General features: G+C 34.9%; 1 protein-coding gene across 7 annotated transcripts in view; it reads left to right on the top strand.

Moving 5' to 3' along the window:
• LOC116169925 (cell adhesion molecule 2-like) overlaps positions 1 to 15,410 on the top strand; it is a 216,968-nt gene that overhangs the window by 83,553 nt on the left and 118,005 nt on the right. The window lies entirely within an intron of this gene.

A 15,410-nucleotide genomic window follows, 5' to 3' on the forward strand; every position in this document is an offset into this window, starting at 1 on the left:
CTCAAGTCAATAGGCTCTTAACGCATTGCCATAAGAAATACATTGAAAACCTGATACATTTAAGGGATGATGATGTAATCGCGAGATGTCTGCCAGAACGGTATTTTCTTCATTGGCTGATAATAAAGCATTTTCTAGCTTTTTGGGGACCGGGTTAGTCGAATGGTTCGCTAGCTCTTAGACTAATCGAAAAATTGGCATTTTCAATTTTTTGGTGTTATCTCAGTTATTCTAAATATGATTTTTCAAAAATTTCAAATGGTTTTTTTTAGTCACAAAAAGGGGCAACATTGAATCTACACTGTTGCTCTCACCTTTGCGGAGAGCCCAATGGTAAGCCACGGATTTGAACCACCCTGTACATGAAACACACCTAGAATTGTAAGTGTCTTCATTTGAAAAAAAGTTGAAGATCTAACTTATTTTTGGGGTATACATGAATTTACCGTAAAAGAACACATTAAAAATAAGAATTGAGGAGCCCAAGCGTTTTTTTCACGGCTCGAATTAATAAATGTTATTGAATTTATACATTGTTTTTGGGCCGCAGTGTATTGTTGTGTACACTACGTCATTCGGACGTTTTCTTTGCCATCGGCACTTTCAATAACGATGGGTCACCCTGTATGATGTGAGTTTCAATTTTTTCTCTAGCTTAAATGTGGACGATAATTTAGACTAAACATGAATTTCGACCATACCAAGTGAAGTTGAAGATTTGATTGATTGGTTTTATTAATTTTTATTTGTTAAAAGGTAGAGAGGGAAGGTGTAGAAAAAAGAGTCTCTAAATAGAAGGCACGAACGTGGTACGTTGCTTTTTGCTGAGGGCTTTGATTAGTGTATGCCAGTTTACCGTAATCGAGCTTTATTTTGGAAAGACAGTCTGTCTTTGTAGTCGTAAAGTGCTTGTAGAAGAAAGTCAGAGAGTGTTTTTTAATTAACCCGAGTTTTTGTCAATCGTGCGGTTATCGCTTAAGTAAAACCTGTCTTCAAGTTACCCGTTAAAGTTTCCACCGTTAAAAAATTCACAGTTTAAAATAACATCAAAGTCAGAGTCGTGGAAATCAAGAATAAAGTAAAAGTGAAGAAGTGAAGTTTGGTATTTGTATTAGTTTGTATCCAGGAACAGAATTCTCCCTGGAATTATGTCATGTGCTAATTAAAAATTTGTTAAATATTTCTTTGGAGTTGTGGACTCCCATCAAGGCTGCCGAGTTTCTTAAATTAATAAATATTGAAATTTTTCCTCATTTTTCGTAGTAGCAGATAAAGAGCGTGCCTTGGGAAAATTTTATAGTAAAAAATTTGGCTAGGTCCAGCAGACTCGTGCAGGTTGTCTGCCAAAAAACAACCTTTATTTAGTATGGGCGAGATAACGTTTTTTTCAGATAACCTGCGTGTTAAATGGACCTGGCCCCGCCCCAACGATGATTTCATTTTGCTCTTTTAAGAGTGGGGCTAAAAAATTGCAAAAGTATATCATCATAATGATTGGGAATTTCATACATATGTCGTTTTGTCGTTTTTAATGGTAATTTGTTTTGGAAAATGGTCGTTCGCTTACTCACTTTACAAAATAGTGAAGCGACAAATTTTCTTTGTCCTTAACTAGCTGGTGGAAAAATACCAGCAAATAATTTTTGAAGTTATTTCGATAACGTTCTGTAGTGCTGCAATACGTTTTCCGTCCTTTCCATTTTGCAATGGCAGTCAATATAGTTCTTCTTTTACATTGAGACACTTCCTGAAAATTGATTTCAATTTCCGGATGGACGCTTGCATGATGGCATACTCTTATAGCGCGACCGGTAATTGACTGACAAACTGAGTACTGTCATTTCATCTGTGGAAAGTAATTACATGCCATCACGACTCTTATTCTCGTACTTTTATATCTTGATTGATTTTTTATATTCGGTCGCAATCTTTCCACAATAACATACTTCCTTTGTTGGTTTTGAATGCTATACTGCTGCTGCCAAATTTACAAGCTGACAAGAGGTCAAACTTGACGTATTCTTTTTCGTTACCTCACGTTACTGGCAGTGTAATAATCTGGGGAGAAATTCCGCTGCAATTACAAATCACGAAACTGTTGGTGAAATTCCTGGAAATCAACTAACATGTTCGCGAGGCCAAATGTAACAGAATGCATTGTTGATCAGGAAATGTTCGCTCCGAGTACATTTAGTTTCATTTAAATGAAACTAAATCATTGGGGAAATACAGCAATGTTAATAATTTAATAACACGACACGGCACGATTTATAATAATGAAAGTACGTTTTTTAAATGGACACTGTATACCATTCTGCTAATTTATTAAACATAACCTGTTTTTACTTGGAAAGTGTGGGTTTCTCTATGAATATAATGTACACATGTGGCCGTAATTAACTTTATTTCTGGTGTACTTTGCCAATTTACATATTGGGTGGTGTTTTATTCATGTTTATTCTTTTTCTCAGAAAAGTCGAAGTTACGTTTATGCTACTTCATTCTGTAATGGATCTTATCTCACTTTTTAATCATGCCATGGCACGCTCAATTTTAGGGCTCAGATACATTTTTTTACATGTTGAGAGTAATTTCTATTTCTACCTGCAAAGGGTTTTTTGAATCTTGTAAAGAGATAATAAATAGTCACGGTGAGCGAGGTTAGGACTGTAGACCCGAAGACTACCATTTTTTTCCTGTAAAATATTTGACATTTTCTAATGTAAAAGTGAGGAATACTCAAACTTGCGTTAATATAAAAAAATAATTGCTCAAAATAAATTCTCAAAATTCCAAGAGGTTTCCCATTTTTTGAATGGAATAGTATATCATTTGACAGTTTATTTTTCAGATCCTTTTATGGCTAATTCAACCACCGAGATGAATTAAGTTGAATAAGGAGCTTTCAGATAAACTGTCTCATTTGAAATTATACCAATCCGTTAAATAAGTCGGCAAGTAAAAAAAAAGTAAAAGTAAAGGAATAATATTTCAGGATCCACGTATCGAAAACAAAAATCAAAATCATGTAGCACGTCGTCAATAAATCTTTGATAGGTTTGATCATAAGACCATACGAATTTCCGCTCAAAGTTTGATGACAAAGCTGTTCACGGGCATTGGTTGGGTACGTGAACGACTGGGACGAGTTTAGGGTCTGCATTTCATTGTTTTAAGTCACGACTTCCAATTCAAGCCTGAAATCTGGTCGCAGATGTTGCTGAATCAGAATTTGTTCGTGAAGAAATACCAAGAGAAGGTAAAGCTGACCGGAAGATAGTCAGAAGTAGGTGATGACGAGTTATATATACAAGAAAATGAAGAAATAGGTGTAGAAATATTTAACACACCGTCTAGTTTCGGAGGAAGTCAAGGGCCAGACAAAGAAGCATTAGAATAAAACAACCAAAATGATGGTGAAGATATCCAGTGAGGATTATATGTATATGGACAGAGATCCAACGCCTTACTATGAAGCATTGCAGTCAAGCGACCAGAAACAGTAGATGAAGAATTGGAGTCGCTGAAAGAGAACAGAACTTGGGTATTAGCGGATCGTCCAAATCTTGAAGAATGGTTTGGTTTTAAGTCATAAAATTGCTGATAGTGGGAAAATTCGCTTCAAAGGTCGCCTGGTAGATACAAAAGCATAGAATCAACTATGGAGCTGCTGCAGAGAAAATGAATCTGGATCAATTTGATATAAAAACAGTATTTTTAAATGGCGTACTCGAAGAAGATGTATTCATGTAACACCCGAAAGGTTTTGAAGATGATACGGGACGAGTATACCTACTAAAGAAACGTCTAAATGGTTTGAAACAAGCACCCCGTTGTTAATAATAATAATATTGCCTTTAATTATCCCCAAAAACAAAATAGAAATAAAATATCACACTTCTACAAGGCGAAGTTCAGTTCGGCGGAGACTACCGCCGCCTGTTCTACCACTTAACCTTGGAACTATTCCGGTACTGTTTTTACATTAAAATTAAACAAACTACAATATAAAAAATAAAATAAAAATACTTTCCTTAGAATCTTCCAATAAAACGACGTTTGGAACAAGCGTTTCGAATTCATGACATAAAATGGATTCAAAAATAGTGATGCTAATCCATGTCTCTTCTACCGCAAGAAAAAGAAAAATTGTCTATAAATGTTGCAATCTACATCGATAATGGCTTGGTTGTATAAGGCAGCAACAAGGCAGAAATTAATTAATTTAAAATGCGGTCGAACTAACTACATTACTTACAACGTTCAATTTGGAATCCGGAAAAGACTTTCTCGTATATGGTAGAAAATTGTATAATAAAACATTTTAGAATTTCCACATCCCAACAGGAAAACGTTAATACAGTTTACAAACTAAAAAGCTTTGCATGTTAGGAGCTGGAATTGTTCTGTATTGTCCATTTGCGCAAATGTAACTTTTTTTTATGTTTTACGGCTGTCAGTTTGAATAAACGAAAATTAATGTAGCATAACTTATCAACATTATGATCAGTTAACAACTGTTATTTATATCTTCTTAAAAACCAGATATGTTATTAAGGTAAATTAATATACATGCAACATTTTTTTGCCCAAATGTCTTAATTAAAACGGCGATTAATCTAACATTACGTGCGCATTTCACCCTCGTAATTGCCTTTATTATGTGTAGCTATACGCATTTTATGGAATTCATAATTCACATCACATCGTATCTTAAAACGCGAGCAATCTCCTAAAGGAACGCGTTTGAAGAGATCCTCTAAAAGAAGGGCGTACAAATGGTAAAATGGAGGATAATTTAATTTGTGAGTTTAAGAAAAATTTATATCGATTCATAACAATAAATCTTCCGCTTAAGAACACTCAATAGGGGAGTGTCCTTTTTGGTCAAAGGTGAGGACACCGGTAAAGTAATTTCGATCAATTCCGCTAGTTGGACTTATTTTCGCGTAACGAGGATTCAATAATAATTGAGTGTTTTTGCGAAGCGGTCGCATTGAGATGAATGGGCTAATTTTGAATGGAAGGAAAACATGTAAACTACTGGAAAAGTGAAGAAAAATTGCCGTAATATTTAAATAAGGCTGGGGTGAGAAAAGATATGATGACTGTATTATTCCGACAAGCTAGATCGGCCCTGTATAAAATGAAATATCTTCCGCTCTTTGCATCACGGTAAGGTTTATGAGATATGTAAATATGAAGAAATATCGCCGCATATGAAATCTCTGTTCAAAGTTAAACACTAAAAAAACGCCGCAAATTTATAAGCTCGATGATGTATAGGCGAAAATTGCGTTAAACAGGTGCATCGCCTTTTTTTTTCGTAGAAAAAACCGTTCACGAAAAGGAATATTCGGAAATCGCTAGGGATTTTAATCGGATTTAGAAATAATGACTTGTTTAGAGAGGGGTTCTCTTGTCCAGGCGATTTCAAAAGCAATCCTGTATCCTAAATCCAAGTTAAAAATACCCTTGGTGCGGTTTTCAACATAAATCCAATACTTGAGAGAACAGGGCCTAAGTGATCCCAATCCCGCGGGTTAGACTAAAGCCAACGTATATATGTGCAATATTGAACAGATTCACGGCGACTTCTTAAGATGGCCATGTAATCGCACGCGACTTAAAACCTCAAATTGATGATTATTCTCTTTTGTGTTATACGCGGAAAACGTGTACAATAAAGCCCCGCGATAATTCATACAGAACAACTCCGGAAGAAAATAAAATTCCATCATTAATTAATACACAACATCCGGGTGGAGCGACAATTCTTCCGGGCACTCCAAGCGAACAACAGGGGCGGCTCGGTCCGTGAAATCCTTTTTATTCGAGTGGGATTCTACAATGTAAGCACGGGCAATTAAACAGCGGATTTACATGATTTACACAATTAGTCGTGCAGAAAACAAAATAAATACCAAAACAAACAAGATGACTTTTGCTGTACTTACCAAAAGCGTTTGTTCCTAATCCAACTGCCCGTTATTGCAAACGAAAAATGCGTGACCATTCGAGGTTTACGCGAAATGAATACTGCCGAAAATTTAGACGCTTCGCCAAATTTAATCTTAAAGATCAAAAGATCTGGCTTCGGTCTTAGAATTGCACTTGGCGGTCTAAAACTTAAATTATGGGGAGGCCACGAAACTTTGTGTAAAAGAAACGTTGCCGCTTTGATTCGAGCGGAATTAAATTGTTACAAATTAACGTGTTCAATATAAACAAAAGCGTTCGCGCGCTAAACAACACTTATTGTTGTACCACTTTGATTTACGTTACAGTTTTTATGGCCACCCTTTGAATGCGGCACACACAAACTCGTATACACTTAACAAATTAAATCCTTTACATTTCAAACCCTTTGTCCTTACCCTAAAAAAAGCAAAAAGCCGATTCAAATGGGTTGCTGATGTAGGTCGCGCTCCACTTCACGTCAACACAAAAAGTACACAAAAAACACTTAAATTGGTTAATTTAAAATGCAATGGATTTTTGTGAGCTTTTCAGGTGGACGAGAAGCATTAATTATTTTGCTAAAATAACATTTATTATTCTACTTTGATTCGATTTGTGCTTTTAAATCGCTGAAAGAACGATTAACTTTCGTTTGTAAATTTTTTCCTCTACTAACCCCGCCGTGATTTCCGTAATTGTCCTATTTTTTGCACAAGCGGTATATATTAGTAAGAAGGTTTTTTTATGAAATTCCTTGCATTATTCTAGAAATGTTTTGTAAGTTTGTGAGACCAAAAGAAGGATTCTTCAGGAACATTTCTTATTTACAATGCAAACTGAACATCCCCCATTATACTTAAAATGAAATTGAAATTTGGCGGCTGATAGTCAGGGAATCTACTCTCTTCTCGAAATAACAAATAACATTGTTGATGAAGGACTCCATCTTTTGTTTGAGTGATTATTAATATATGATGAAAATTAATTTAGACTCAAAAAATTTTTTATTTTCTAACGGCTATTAGTATTGCCAAGGAATTCTTCTTGAGACGTTGTCGACGGTAGTTTTCCATTGGTTGCCTAGTTTGAGGAGGTTTTCTTGGAAGTTGTTCATGTGTACTCCTCGGATTTGGTAATTAATAAGTGGATCATTATACTCGTACCAGTCAAAAATAACAATTGTATTTTGAAACCACGATGTTAAGTATGTGATATATTTGTTACAAATTTCACAGTAAGTAGCACCCTTTTCTGACAATTGGAAATCGAAATATTCGATATATACACAGTCACATCTCTATTATAACATGGTTTTAAATCCGCAATAAAGTAGGTTTAATTTGCGAGTTGTTAATTAGGTGCTGAATTTGAAGATTTTTAGGAATCATTTTTAAGGAAACTCCCTAGAACATTTTTTTAAACTTGACGATGGTTCCAAGGAGGGTTGGAGCAATTTCACTAATATTTCTAAAAATATATTTAGGAAGATTTTGAAAAAAAAAGATCCTAATAAGGGTTCCAAGATTTATAGAAAAGTTTCGAAGAGTGACTTCCAGAAGCTTTTCCACGATAATTGAACTGTTGCATTCACAATCATCTCTATGAGAATTATATCTATAGGCGAGCTAAATTTAACACAGGTCGATAAAGTTGGCACCTCCACTTTCTCCAAATCAAGTAAAAATATGCCTATAATTTAGGACTAATTAAAGACTAATTTGTACCTGAAAACCGATTTTTAAAATGGGTGTGGTACAAATTCTAATTTTGTGGGTGCAAATTAGTTTTTAATTTATACGTTCCATTTCTTTTTATTAATCTTGAGAATTGCCCTTTTTTATTAAAAATTCTTTAAATAATTGGGTACAAATTTGTCTTTAATTCATAGTTTTTGATGCAACTAATAAAATTTCAATTTGGAAAAGTGGGGTGCTAAACTTTTCAAGTTATTTAGCACCCCCACTTTAAAAATCGGATTTCTGGCGAAACTAAGCGGGTACAAATTCTAATTTTGTGGGTACAAATTTGAATTAGTCCTAAATTATGGGCATTTTTCTAGTTGATTTGGGCAAAGTGGGAGTGCCAACCTTATCGACCTTGAAAGCACCAGATTATTACGAAGTATTCCTTGTCGAAGGTGATGCGAGAAAGTTTCTCATTTTCCGAACGTGTTTACCGCAAAAGTCTGTGTGTTAATCGCGTGTTTTCTCGACTTTAACGGAGTTTGCCGTGGGAAAATTTCGCGAATTCCATTTGAGTATGATTGATTGTAACTTACCAAGCCGAAATGTTTAAACTTTGATGTAATATTGGCGAAAGTTTGCGATTTATTAGTCTCAAAGTCAAAAAATCATTTTTATAATTGCAACACTTTAATTTTTTACATCGTTTTATCTTGGATTGCATTTTCGCACCTGTGCTTTCAGATTGTTACGCTGGTTTTCCTTTTTTAGGTAGTTAAGGTCCTTAACATGGTGTAATTTTAGGAGCGAACACTTGCAAAATTAATATCACGCTTGGCTTCAGTTAAGCAGCAAAAGTTGCAAAGATATTTTATTATAGTTTCCAAAGTAACATGCGAGTAATTAAAATTAATGGCGAACCCCACCGGGTATCATTTATATGCATAAGTTTAAAGGTACGAAACGTGCAATTTGAAACGTGTTCAATAATTGCAAACTAATTCTGAAGACGTGATTTTAGCAACTTCACAAATCCCTTATCGCCGTACGGTTCGCTGTTATTTTTATCTTATCAGGGATCGGTTCAAACTTCCAATTTATGATCTTATTGACTCGATGCCTACTTTCTAGTTTATTTCGGTTCGAGTGTATTTGAGAAAAGGGAAGAATTGAGAAGGGTTATATACTAAAATTAGGTTAGCTCCCGAGAATTTTTAGTGAACCTAATCTATTTTATATTATTGTAAGTGGAGCCTTCATATCGTTGAAAAGATCTTGAAATCTTTCGCATTTGTATTGGAACTAAATTCAATTTAAATATCATAAAACCGAATTTTAGTGAAGTCGTTAGCATTTTTTTGCTCTTATACTATTTTTTTACACATTTCTTTTATGTACCGCATATAAAAGCGGTTTTCTATAGATATTTTTATTAAGTCGTAAACGTCACGTTGACAGTTAAATTTTATACTCTTGCATTTATTAATTTTGAGAGTTGCAACCTAATAGTTCGGGTGGAAAGGGATTACTGCATTAGGGTGTATATCGCGCTTCGTCCAGCAAGTCAACGAGTGGTTGGTCTGAAGGGTTCTACAAAATTGGCCCGCGAGAATTGCAAGACCCTAAACATTCAAAAGGGCGTCTACAAAAGCGACAGTTTGTTCTGTTATAAAAAATGGATGTAGCTTTCACCACGTTTTCTCTGTTTTTAGTTTAGTTTCGCAGAAGTATAGGGAACGTTGGAAATTAATGTATCTACATATGAATGAAAGCGGAAGTGTTTTCTACAATTAATCACCCCATTCAGCACAAGACACTCTAATCGCATTTTTAAACGTATGAGTAATACTATCGAAAGTTTTTTTAGCAATCTCCCCCGAAACCGTCGTTGAAAATACACACTTTAAAAATTATCCTTGCAGTTTACATTGGAAACTATTAAAAACTACTTTGGATTCGTATGATCTGTTTCGAAACTTTGCTAGAAATCATAGAGTCTTTACTACAAATTTAATGTTCTTAAAAAATGTATTTAGGAACTTAGGAATTTCGTTTGAAAGTTTTGAAATCTTGCAAATTTTCTTATGAACATGCATTTAAACCTTTAAAAAAAATCCCTTTGGAAAGTATGAACCATCTTCTCAAAAACTTTTACCAAAAGTTCTTAAACGCGTACCTAGGAATATTGGAACTTTCACAAAATTCAGCACCCCCGCAATCCTAAAAAAATAGCAGGTGAAACTACTGAAGCCTTGAAACCTTCTTCAGAATTGTTTTTAAGAGTATTTTTTAATGATGTTACCTTTCTAATAAATATTCTTGAAACCGTTCTTGAAATCTTATTACGAGAAATAAAATTCAATATTTTACCCTATGATAAATCTTTTACAGGAAACCTCGTTAGACTAGACCCCGAATTACTAAAGTTTTTAAAGTTTTGGCTAGGACTTCTTAGGAATCTTAGAAAGCTACTTACAGACCTCCCCAGAAGTCTTAACGGTCTTCTTTCGCATCTATGTAAATCTGCTTAAAAATATTTTCAAATACCTCCTTAAAAACCCCATAAGAATACGTCTTTGTAGTCTTCTACTGCTCGGAATTTTCTTCTATCTGGAAAATTTTAGGAAATGTTTTTGTATTTCTATATTTCTTTTTCACATGTAAGTAAAACATATCAGGCTCGCCAGGAGAGAATGCCGGTCACAGTTTTTCATAGTAAACCATACGATTGTAGACCGGCATCTGGTGTTCTGTAACCGGCATTCTCTCCTGGCGAGCATTATATTTGAAACAACGACCTCATGCTTCTAACTTGAAAGCTTCGTACTCTTTTGACACCGTTTCATTATGGGCACAAATTAATGATTAATGGTTTGAAAAAGTAATGTTACCTTAGGCGTTTTGAAAATGCAATCAGTTTAAATGGGATAGTAGATCTTCCTATGGTACCACTTACATGGTAATTCCTACTAACTCGGTTAGACCGGTTGAATTTTCAAAAACGCTTATAGAGATTGGTTATGAATGTCAAAAAAAGTAAAAAATAGCATTAATCAAACTACAAACCGTTTAATTTTTACAAAGAATAACGGGAAACACGCTCGGACCCTCATTTTGTTTTTGGATTGCAGATATTTTCACACAAAATGTTGGTATACGGGGTGCTCCAAAAGAGCACGACAGAAAAAATATTTAAATAGGAATACTCGTAAATTCGGATTCTCCAGGAAATTCTAAACATGTTTACGTAAAATATAATATCTTTGTTCAACTGTTAATACAAATGTAATATACTGTAATGTATCTCTTAAGGAATTCCTCGATTTTTAGCGCATTTTTGGAAAAAAATAAGCTATTATATTCGTGATGGCTGGCTGGCTGTCCGACTGAGATCTTAGCAATTACAATACATAGATAGAGACTTAAAAGTTTCACTAAATCTTGCTGTTATAGTGTAGATGTACAGGCTCTAGTCTATTTTGAGTTAGATTACTCGATAATTTTAAACTTTGCTAATGAAATACTGATCTGCATTACCAAAAATTCGCTTTCATCATGCATATGCTGTTTTACATACTTTAACGACATATTCTTAAATTCTGGATCCGTTGAGCGCTCTGAAATCGTTGAAATCATTTGTGGAGGTTCTGGTGTGCTTTTCTTTGGAAAGATTGATGAGTAATTTGGCTGATATTCTCTAATTTTCCTGTAAGATTGATTTGGCGAGTTAGATGTTCCGCTATATCCAAGGATATTCCAAGTTCCCATTCTGGTTCGGTGACAATAGTAAGTCGAGTTGCAAGAGTATCCTCAGCAAAGACTCCAGGATATTCAACTTTTTTTCACGTTTTCCGGGATTCTAAGTGGATAATTTTCTTATTTTTTTAAGCACCTTTTATAAATACCTCGGATTACCGGAAAAATGCGTCCTAGTGCACTAACATGGCACACTATTTGTTGTGTTTCTACGTGGCGAGATAGGTTGAATTATAATTCCAATATTTCGAGTATTTAAAGAGCTATTGATAACTGAGAAAAGAATGAGAGAAAAATATAGAATGTAATTTGTGGCAAATACTTTGCCGACCTGCGTGCATAGGAGTGTAGTTTCCATAGTCACGTTGGCTAGCTTTAGAAAATACATTCTAATTGCTAATAATACCAGGTGTTAAATGAATCATGGTGTTTCAAGGCTTCGCCATATTTTTATTTCTTGATTCAATATTATTGTAACGGAAACGCTCCAGACATGACGTCGCCTTTGGCGCTCTGGAATTTTCTACGCGCGCGATAGTGGGATTTGTGTAGGAATATTCGAGACTGTACGCGGATGTTCTGGACTTACATTGCTTGCGTGTATAAATGGTTGCGGACCGAACATCGCAGCAGTTTTTACTACCGAACAAGATCGAGCGCGGAAATATAAATTGCGAAGTGTGTGATAAATAATCGATATAAATTGTACGGTTTTTATAGTGTTAAAAGTTTTGTTTAATAAATATTGATATAAATCGAACCCGAATTTATAAATAACGTTACATTATTCAGTGTTCAGTATAGTGTTCAATGATCACTGTGGAGGCCATGCGAAACGAACATTATCATCTTACCAATGGTGTCCAATCTAGCACTCTATATCGGAATATATGGGAAACACTGTTTGTGCATAACCAATGTACAGTGTGTAAAGCGATGGGGTATACAAGAGGGAATTTTTTTTAAATATTGATTTATGAAAAAAATTTATTCTTCATGATATGTTTTGCTTGCTTTGAAAGTACCAATAGCGTTGCGATAATCTAAAATTTATTTATAGAAATCAGGAAAAATAATAAAATTAATTTTTTAATTCAAAGTTATCATTCTACATTATAATTAAGATAGAGTATTGCTATCAAACCACAAACAATCGAAACGTTATTGGTACCTACTTTCAAAGCAAGCAAAAAATATTATGAAGAATAAATTTTTTTCATAAATCAATATTTTAAAAAAATTCTCTCTTGTATACCCCATCGCTTTACACACTGTATAATTTAATTTTGATTAACCGTAAGTAAACGTACCTAACGACATTGAATTAGGAATACGCAGTCCGTCCATGAGAAAATAATGGCATTTTGAGCGACATGTTCAATATTTCACACGGACATGGTTATCTGACACGATTAACGACGACATGAAACCTTTAATCGACAAGAATCCTTCCGTTCCATTTATGATTAGGTACGCAATTGCACCAATAACGGAAAAAAGCCATTACCCGGAAATATTTTATTCAAAAACTTAATAGCGTGTAGTAACGACATTATTACTCGTGATCCAACGCGGAACGGAAGAAAATTGGATAGTTATATCGGGGATCGCAGTCTTGAGTTTGCTACATTGAAGTGAAGCATTGTAATCGTAAAAGAAGAAAGGTACATAACTTTAATTTAATTTTACATCTTAAGATTTCTGCAGCAGCAATAGGAAAGTGTAGTATTTAGCGAGTTCATCCCTTGCGTAATTTCGGCACGCGAAGTCACTTCCTTAAGGGGTTGTACGCGTAGAGGCAAATTAATAACAGATAGTTAAAGATAGTATGTGTGCGTGCAAGGCGCGAGTAATCCTGGGTTACAAAGTCATTCAACTTTTTAGTGCCGGGCCAGTTGGCAGCGTAGGGGATGATTACAACCTCACCCTTACTATCTCATGACCTCTCACTCCCTTCACCCCCCTGCCAAACTGAGATTACGGCCCTTTATCCTACAGCGCCCGGCCGTTACACCATACGTTACCCTGGTTATTATGATAGAGATATATTGCATCCGCATGTTTAGGGCGCACCGTGATGCGGGATAATTTTATTAAAAAATTTACTACCTTTGATTTCTCGAGCACAGAGTAATTGTTTGTATAAAGCAAACGCGCCATACTTGCAGACTTATCCATCGTCCCAATCCTTCAGACGTCGCTCGATCTATTATTAGGAATCGAGACTGCATCAAGGATCGGGTGGGACATTTACATTTTCAATTTGCTCGGTTAATGAATGTACCAAACTGCTTTCCTAAATATTTATTTAAAATTTGTACGAAAGGAAGTGCGAAGACGCCATTCGAAAGGGATTCAATTACATTTCAGTATTACGGACGCATAAATCAAATTCCACCGGTTGCTTTTTCGTTGTTTCAGCAGGAGTTCCCTGCTGGAGACAAAATAGGGAATAATTCGAGCAAATTTAATTTGCGGAAGTATAATCGAGTTGTTCCGTAGTTCAACCTGATGTTCTTCTGTCATTTAAGAAAATTCATTTTGTAACGAGATTTGACGCGAACATCAACAAATTACTATATTTCATAGAAATCCTTGACTTTTGCCATAGGAAAATATAAAAGAAAGCCCTTAAGACAGCATAAGCCTTAAAGAATAATGACCGAGTTTATATAATATATCCTTCGATAGGGAGAAAAATAAGAGAAGGGAAGATGGTATCTGACAACAACTATAACAGCCCCCCAAGCAGTAATCCAAACAAAATCGATTAATAAAAAAAGATGTTATATATAATTCCCAGAGGCATTACTGTGTCATCTGTTGATTGCAAAGGGATTCGACTAAATTGAGATCAGATAGATAGTGGTGTGAGCGGTTTGCTGACATGGGGAAAGATGCATGAGCCAGACAGTTCCACCCTCCTTTAATGTTGTCGTGCTTCAAAAACTATGCGTGCCCCAAGTCAAATAATGACTCTAATTTATTCAGTAGTACAGATGTCAAGCATGCATAATTTAATTTCGAAAGTTATTTTAACTCCATTCCACGTGCTTGGTTCTTCTGTAACGCATTTGTTTACTTTTTTAACTTGAAATCGATAAAATACTTACGAATTGCTAAAAGATATTCAAAGGGAAAACTAATTGCACTTATAACAATCGTCAAGAAGGTTCTCATCAGCTTTATCTGTTGTAACGATCTAAATTATAAAACTATGAGTTACCTTTCACATATACTATAAAATATGATGAAAAAGCTACTTCCAACTAAAATCACACAATATTTAATAATTTCTTGTTTCTCCAAAATTTGTTACAATTTATCGAGCCTAATTAACCTTCCAGGCGAAATTTCGGTGTCTTTTCTACGGAACGCTTTTCCTTACGTTTAATTACAGTAATATATATAATCAAAGCAGTCGATCAGAAGCAACGTCAACTATCTATGTCTTTGGAACTTTTGTCTTATTTGGATAAAATGATTGTTCTGGTTATTTTACCACTAAATTTTTACGCTCCCTAAACCCTATATGGTATGAATATATAGTCCGGGAAATAGAGACCGAAAATAGTAGGTAATTCCAATTTTTTTTGCATGGCATGGAGGAATCCCGGTTTTCGACCTCCCACTCCTTGTGCCTCCCCCGTACCACCCCCAAAACCCCTGAAATTTGGTTCGTTTCTTACTCGGTTTCTTAGTTTTTCAATCAACCACCAGATGACTGTATATGACATGCAAAAAAAATTGGAACTACTTCTCATTTTACAAGTTAAAACCCTCTATTCTCTGGACTAATAATAATATCTTGGCAAATGCGCTCTATTTGCAAATGAAGTCTGTTTTTTGCACATTTTTGATTGTCAAAAGGTTCAGGTCTTTCAAAACTTTTTTGCATGGTGGGCTCTTGAAAATTGCAACGGCATTATTGGAGACTAAAACACCAAAAACAACTAACAAATTCGTATGACTTTAAAAGCTCATAAATCTCTTGGAAGCGCTTGGATACTG

This window comes from Photinus pyralis, unplaced genomic scaffold (genome assembly GCF_008802855.1).
Source record: "Photinus pyralis isolate 1611_PpyrPB1 unplaced genomic scaffold, Ppyr1.3 Ppyr1.4_LG4, whole genome shotgun sequence".
Lineage (NCBI taxonomy): Eukaryota > Metazoa > Arthropoda > Insecta > Coleoptera > Lampyridae > Photinus > Photinus pyralis.